The 8112-nt window shown below is 46.2% G+C and overlaps 1 non-coding gene across 1 annotated transcript; it reads right to left on the bottom strand.

Annotated features, from left to right (window-relative positions):
* Positions 1-744: 744 nt before the first annotated feature.
* On the bottom strand, positions 745-843 carry LOC146811392 (small nucleolar RNA U13). Its single transcript, XR_014967105.1, has one exon. It is a non-coding gene; the product is annotated as a small nucleolar RNA U13 (small nucleolar RNA).
* Positions 844-8112: the final 7269 nt, after the last annotated feature.

The raw sequence follows: 8112 nt of genomic DNA, 5'->3' as shown, positions 1-8112 counted from the left end.
ACCCCCTGGAAGAGCCAGGCAAGCAGCAGCCTTGCGTGAATGTGCAGCATGCAAATCTTATATTTTAAATTATGCCCTTCCTCACACAACAGCCTCGGTTTTATGGTACTGGCTGAAGACAGAGAGCAGCTGTCCCGCATCCCCTCTTAAACACAACAAAACCTTGGTTACTTCATCTCTGCTTGTCCTTTTTTACACTGCCCTTAAAACCGAAACTGTTGTGAGAGGAAGAAAGGGCATAAAAGAGAACAAGCATTGAAAATGCAATAGGTCTCGCCTTTGATTAAGTTAAAGCCATTTGCTTTGCTAATGGTATTGTATAGCATAGCAAATGGCTTTAACTTAATAAAAGGCGAGACCTATTGCATTTTTAATGCTTGTTTCATATCCAGCCTATGATTATACCAGGAAAATGATGTACCACACAAAAGTATTGTTCTAACACCACCGGGAGTTTATGTGCCTCTACATCTTTACCTTCAGTGGAGCATAAATATGCATTTAGTGCACACTACAAATAATGCACTTGATGCTATTGTCAACTCCTATATGACATGCCTTCTGTGATAACATGCATGGAGTATGTAAAATGTGTTAATCTTCACCCAATTGTGTGATAACATATGCAATTTCATTTGATCTTTGTTGTTAAAACTTTTCTAAAAACCAGAATAAACTATTTAAAATCGTTTATTCTATCTTTAACAATTGTAACGTAACTGTTCCAAAGGACCACTAGTTCTAACTCAGAGAGGTAATGTGCCCTGTCGAAACAAGGATGGGACGTCACACTTCACGCACAAGCATAAAAACCCACTCATCACTTGCAAGAACCAGAAGGATCAGGAGTAAAGGTTAATGGAGGAACACCAGAGCACGCAATTCTCTCATGAATGTGAGGGTGAGAATGTTGTGGCGGTGTGCCCGGATCACATTGGAAGCTAATCACGAGTTACCTATGATGTTTTTTAAGAAAAGAGAGTCCAGTACAGCAAAAGTCGTATTTTTATATTAATTTATATGCAGCAGTGTAGCTAAAAATCGAGAGAGAGCGGGAGAGCTAGACCGGCCGCAATGCACGCAACCGATGCTGCTTAGCAAATGTGCCTCATTAAAGACTGAATTTAATGTTTATCTTAGATCCCTGAATGTTACTGTTAAGAGAGAGCGGATGAATTGTGGCGAATGTACATTTGGCAGGTGGAAAAAGCTACTATAAGAATGCAAATGTGCAGCTGAACATCGCTAACAGTGGCATCTGTGTCTGTTATCAGAAATTGCCCTCTGTACAGGAGTGTTCCTTTACCCTGCTGTACCACGGTGCAACCACTTCATTTGCACTGCTAGGATGCATCAGGGGCAAGGGACATAGCCATTGCATCAGTCTGATCGGGAACAATGACCGACCCTTCCTTCCTTTTACCAATCTGTTGCCACTTTTTTAAAATTCTTTTTTAATGTCCAGGGTGCAGGGGACACACACCAAAGTTTGATTTCTAAACAACACAATTTTGTTACATCAGAGGCCCCCTTTTAAGCGGGTCATGTTGGACATGCGAAGTAAGGTAGTTCCCTTAAATAAAGCAATGAAGGGTGGTGAAGCGGTTTTAAGGGCATTTTTATAGCCCATTACATTACAGAAAAGGCGCGTTTTCTGTAGTTTATCTCATTACAGACACACAATTGCTTTATCTTCTTTCAATAACGTGTCCATCACAGAGCCGCACATACGATCATTGAAATGGCATACATAAGTGGATTGAAAACATAAAACACATGACCAAGCGGAAAACCTGGCAGCTACGGAAGTGTCACACTCCAGAGGCGAGTCGCGCGTCGGTCATTGCATCGTCTGCGTGGCCTGTGTGCAAATGTGCATACCATCGTCCAACTGGGATATCCTGTTATATTCAAGTCTTTGACTCAGCCTGCCAACACGCCATTGCATTGTCCTTCCAGTGCACTGATATACTCGTACTGTTAAGTGCCTCATTTCAACAACTCCATACAATATTTGAAATAAAAAACACAACAAGCTTGGAAGTGGTCTGCGACTCACCGATGATAAGCAGTGCATTACGCTTTCTTGCAGCCACAGACACCCCCGCAATGAGCAGTAAAGTCACCCAGCATTGACCCTCGCCCATGGATGGAGCAGGGAAGACTGTATGATTCCTTCAAAGCTAAGGGGAGGGGGTGGGGGGATCTGTAGGTCGGTGGTTTCTGAAGCGCTCGGTAAAGAAACTTGGAAAAAGTAAGGCATGATGCTTGGGGACAAAGCTGCTTCAGTGCTCCGGGGCTTGTTGACTTTCTGTGTGTTTCCTGCTTGTCTTGGCCCCGCCTCCACGATCACATGACCTAAACTGTGGCTAAGGCGAGCGGAGAGCGCAAAAAAGTGCACACCGCCTAATGAAGGAGTGTGTACTGCCGCCGGTAAGAGATTCAATCCCGCAGGGCGTGGATAAAAGGAGACAGGGTGGCAACAAACAGTGAGTGACATGCCTTGAGTGCAATCATTGCACTGCCTTTGGCATAATTCATGACGCAAAATAAAGCGCACAAATCAAAACTTAAGGCGGAGCTGGGACGAGGCTTCTGGAATCGTATCGATTCCAAGAAGCCTCTGCATGGCAGAGCAGCGCGTGCGCTGCTTTCGCCAGGCCGAGACCTAAAAAACATAACCCGACTGTAAATGAGGAAAGGAAAAGAGAATGAGACAGACAGAAAAAAAAATCTTGCTCAAGGCTTTTCAAGCGCCTCCAGGGCAAAGGATTAGGCTACAATTAGCTCAGTCCTAGCACTCTCTTTCATGTGATATTTCTCCAGTCGTATTGGACTAGGCATAGTTTCAGTTTCTGAATAACTAACACAGGGTGTGTTTCTCGTTTAGTTAGACAATTTGAGCAGCACTCTTAAACTTGTTGATAAAATGGATTGCATTTGAAAACAATGGTAGGCTTCCAGCATTCAATTATTTTTTTCTGGAGGTGGGTAGAATTTTGACTTTATTATGTTTTTATCCCCTCCCCACTTTTGTTTTGCTAATGTGTGCAAAGGGTAATTTTTTAGGTCTCGCCTGAGCCAGCGCATGCGCTGATCTGGCGAGACATTTAGTGAGTGGGCTTTAGAAATCCGACCACAAGCTTTTGCTTGTGGCCTAAAGCTTGCGGTTACGCACGCGGGCACGTGCACAGCCACCATCTGGCTTTCCTCTCGCACAGGCACCATCTGGCTTTCCTCTCTTGTGCACGAGCAGCAGCGTGGCCGAGGTGCCAGCTGCATACCTCGCATTCCTTTCGCGGCCAAAAAGAAGCCGTCACAGCATCCTAGGGAAAGAAGGCAGCAAAAACAAAGCTGTAATTGGCAAAGCAATGTATGTCTAATGAGGTGGTGGCATATTGTGGAGACCTTTATAAAAATTACATTCTAACCTTTCTAACTGAACAGAAGTCATTAAAAAAAATATTCAGAAGTGCATTTTCAATGCCCGCTTCACTGTGTTAATCCTATTTTTTGTTTGAAAACACTGCCGAAGACCTATGGTACCGAGGAACGCCTACTGAACATGAACAGTTCATTTGTTACATTCCTGTGTAATTTACTTTGAAAAGATCAATGTACATAATTTGTGTTTCCTACACTAGGAAATAAGGAAGTGCATTGTGTGTAAAAAAATGCAGCAATTGTTTTTGTTTTTTGATTGAAAAACACCAGCCACGGGTCTGCTCCTATCAAATGATGTGGTTGGGGAAGCGGTCCACGTCCACCAACATACCCTGGACTTGGTTGGTTCCTTAGTAAAACCCTGCCTTACTACCAGGTTTCTGTGTCGCTAGCTACCAGAGCTTCTGAAAGATAAAGAAAATTATTTTAAGGAGCCCTTGGCCAGAAATCTTTTCTTTCTCGCTCTCTGATTCTCTTTTGTATGCCTTACTCCCACCTTAGTAGAAGCCGTAGACGCTGTACATTACGTAGACGGTTTGGGGGCGATCTGCATGATCGTGTACAGCAGGTGGGGATTACACAAATACAGTTCATGCATTTAGGCACAGGGTGATTAAAGTATCTGTCCAGAGTCACACGATGTTGAGCCAAACGTTGACGTCGGGATTCAAATCTGGGTCCCCAGGGTAAATTGCCGTCAGCTGTAGCCTCTAGACCACCTCTGCTGCGTTCCTCGCAGCCTGCTTCAAGAATGCCCTTGTCAACCCTCTCCTATGCCTTCCTCTCCTGCGCCTTCCTCTCCTGCACCTTCCTTTCCTATGCCTTCCTCTCCTGCGCCTTCCTCTCCTGCGCCTTCCTTTCCTATGCCTTCCTCTCCTGCACCTTCCTCTCCTGCGCCTTCCTCTCCTATGCCTTCCTCTCCTGCGCCTTCCTCTCCTGCGCCTTCCTTTCCTATGCCTTCCTCTCCTGCACCTTCCTCTCCTGCGCCTTCCTCTCCTGCGTCTCTTTGATGCTTGCCTTTCTCTATGAAGGGCTGTTTTCCGGACGGTTTGAGACAAAAATACTGTTTAGCTTAATGGGCTGACAGGCACATAGGACTGGTCAGATATTTTTACTCATCCTATCTATGTTGGTGGTAGAAGGAAGGCAAATGTGGTTAATAATGAGGCACCCCATTATTTCACACTCTGCAGGTGTTCACAGATTTTCATGCTTCACAATACTTCAGTAATCAAGGAGCAAAGTTTAACAGTGTTGCTGCTTTTTTGTTTATACGTCATATTTCAAAAGGTAATTATGCTTGCTTGTACTGTACTCTTTCTAGTTTTATTGATTCACTTTTACAGCTGAAGTGGCAATTATATTTCTAATATTGTTTGGTCATGCACGGTGGACTGATTGCCTGTAAATTAAAGATTAGAGCATGGATCGAAGTTCTCAAAGCAAAGTGTTTTAGTGCATTTGTTTCAGAGTGAACTCTCTTAAATGAGGCTGTCTATGAGCAAAAACCTACATTTATAGTATGTGTTAATGATTAAAAAACACCACAGCATCACTCAGCGCCGCCACAGCATCTCTCAGCGCCACCACAGCATCACTCAGCAGCACCACAGCATCACTCAGCGCCACCACAGCATCACTCACCGCCACCACAGCATCTCTCAGCGCCACCACAGCATCACTCACCGCCACCACAGCATCACTCAGCACCACCACAGCATCACTCACCACCACCACAGCATCACTCACCGCCACCACGGCATCACTCACCGCCACCTCAGCATCACTCACCGCCACCACAGCATCACTCAGCACCACCACTGCATCACTCAGCACCACCACAGCATCACTCAGCACCACCACAGCATCACTCAGGGCCACCACAGCATCACTCAGCGCCTCCACAGCATCACTCAGCACCACCACAGCATCACTCAGCACCACCACAGCATCACTCAGCACCACCACAGCATCATTCAGGGCCACCACAGCATCACTCAGCACCACCACAGCATCACTCAGCACCACCACAGCATCATTCAGTGCCACAACAATATCACTCAGCACCACCACAGCATCACTCAGCGCCACAACAGCATCACTCAGTGCCACAACAGCATCACCACAGCATCACTCAGTGGCACAACAATATCACTCAGCACCACCACAGCATCACTCAGCACCACCACAGCATCACTCAGCACCACCACAGCATCACTCAGCACCACCACAGCATCACTCAGCACCACCACAGCATCACTCAGCGCTACCACAGCATCACTCAGCATCACCACAGCATCACTCAGCGCCACAACAGCATCACTCAGCGCCACCACAGCATCACTCAGCACCACCACAGCATCACTCAGCACCACCACAGCATCACTCAGTGCCACAACAGCATCACCACAGCATCACTCAGTGGCACAACAATATCACTCAGCACCACCACAGCATCACTCAGCGCCATCCACAGCATCCCTCAGCGCCACCACAGCATCACTCAGCGCCACCACAGCATCACTCAGCACCACCACAGCATCACTCAGCGCCACCACAGCATCACTCCGCGCCAAGACAATATCACTCAGCACCACCACAGCATCACTCAGCACCACATCAGTATCACTCAGCACTGCCTTTGCACTAGTACACCACCACATCAGCAAGACCTGAGTATCATTCAGCATCACCTCAGCATCGTCTCCGCACAAGTCACCACCACCACTACCACGACAGCATCACTCAGCACCACATCAGTATCACTCAGCACTGCCTTTGCACTAGTACACCACCACATCAGCAAGACCTGAGTATCATTCAGCATCACCTCAGCATCGTCTCCGCACAAGTCACCACCACCACTACCACCACAGCATCACTCAGCACCACCACAGCATCACTCAGCACCACCACAGCATCACTCAGCGCCACCACAGCATCACTCAGCATCACCACAGCATCACTCAGCGCCACAACAGCATCACTCAGCGCCACCACAGCATCACTCAGCACCACCACAGCATCACTCAGCACCACCACAGCATCACTCAGTGCCACAACAGCATCACCACAGCATCACTCAGTGGCACAACAATATCACTCAGCACCACCACAGCATCACTCAGCGCCATCCACAGCATCACTCAGCGCCACCACAGCATCACTCAGCGCCACCACAGCATCACTCAGCACCACCACAGCATCACTCAGCGCCACCACAGCATCACTCCGTGCCAAGACAATATCACTCAGCACCACCACAGCATCACTCAGCACCACATCAGTATCACTCAGTACTGCCTTTGCACTAGTACACCACCACATCAGCAAGACCTGAGTATCATTCAGCATCACCTCAGCATCGTCTCCGCACAAGTCACCACCACCACTACCACCTCAGCATCACTCAGCACCACCTCAGCCTGCTCTCGGAATCTGGCATCTGTTGATTCTCCCCTAGCGCCTGGCCGCTGCTAGCGTTATAATACAGGTACTAGCTCCCAACCTTCACCCTCCGATTGTTTATGCCCCCTCAAAAGAAAGCTTTAACAAACAACCATTGGAATAGGTAGAAACAAGTTGCCAGCATTGCAAGAACAAAAGAAAACTGAGGAAATTTTTTATTGTACATACTTTTTTTTAATATGGTCGTTCAGTTTTACATAATGCCTTCTTGGTCATAAATAAGGTAACAAAAATGCTTCTGACACTTTTTTATTATAACCTTTCTGCATGCTGCACAGCAGCCACGCTTCTCTACAGCACAGCTTGAAGACATTGGCAAAGTCAATAGCTCTGGCTAAACACTTATAAGGCCCCAAAGGCGAGACCTATTAGCTATGCCAATGCTTGTCTTTCACTCCCAGCCATCAAAGCCATATGCCTTTGGCTAATTCGCATCTGCGAAAAACGTGCCATTTCAATTATAACAGAGGACTTAGATGGACATGTCTGTCTTGAAGGGTTCCCATGCAGACAGGCAGCTCCCCGGGCAAACTTCGGGTGTGATCCTTCCCCTCCTCTGGCCCCTCTCGGATTTTCTTTCTCTTTAATAAAAGAAAAAACACAAAGCCATAGCGAACAAACAATACATTAATTTCTCAAAGAGGAAACATTAAATAATGGTCCAAACTTTTAACAAAAGACAAAACATCTGTTTTGTTCCCTGTGCGCAGAAGCATTTTATTTCACACCACACTGATTTCACATCCTAGCTGTGTGTGTGGGTAAGTGTATCAGATGGCTTCTGTTTTCTTCTCAAAGATCTGGGCGCTTTGTGCTACAGAGGCACTAGTATCCCGTATTTTGGCCACTAAATGCTACAAGTGTCATAAGTGTTTCATTTTTAAAGATTTTGTGTCTTTTTTTTCAGGCAGCATATCGCTCTTGTTTAAGGAGGAGGGTCAGTGGGTTAAAACTGTTGTTTCAGAGATTGGTTAGCTGGGAGATCTCGAGTTATAATCGGATGACTTGCTTCAGTGAGCAAAAAACTCACTGAAAACATCTGCATGTAACATGGCGTCATTTTGAATTCTTGCATGTTTTAACATTGGGCCCGATTCACAGAACTAACTTAAGACAAAATCCTAAGCTTACTACTTTTGGTATTCACAGAAGGCATTTAGTAGTAATAAAGTTAGGATTTTGTCTTAGGTCTGTCTTAAG

Source organism: Triturus cristatus, chromosome 7, assembly GCF_964204655.1.
Source record: "Triturus cristatus chromosome 7, aTriCri1.1, whole genome shotgun sequence".
Lineage (NCBI taxonomy): Eukaryota > Metazoa > Chordata > Amphibia > Caudata > Salamandridae > Triturus > Triturus cristatus.
Note: the sequence above shows the minus strand (reverse complement) of the source record. Positions and strands in the feature narration are given on the sequence as shown.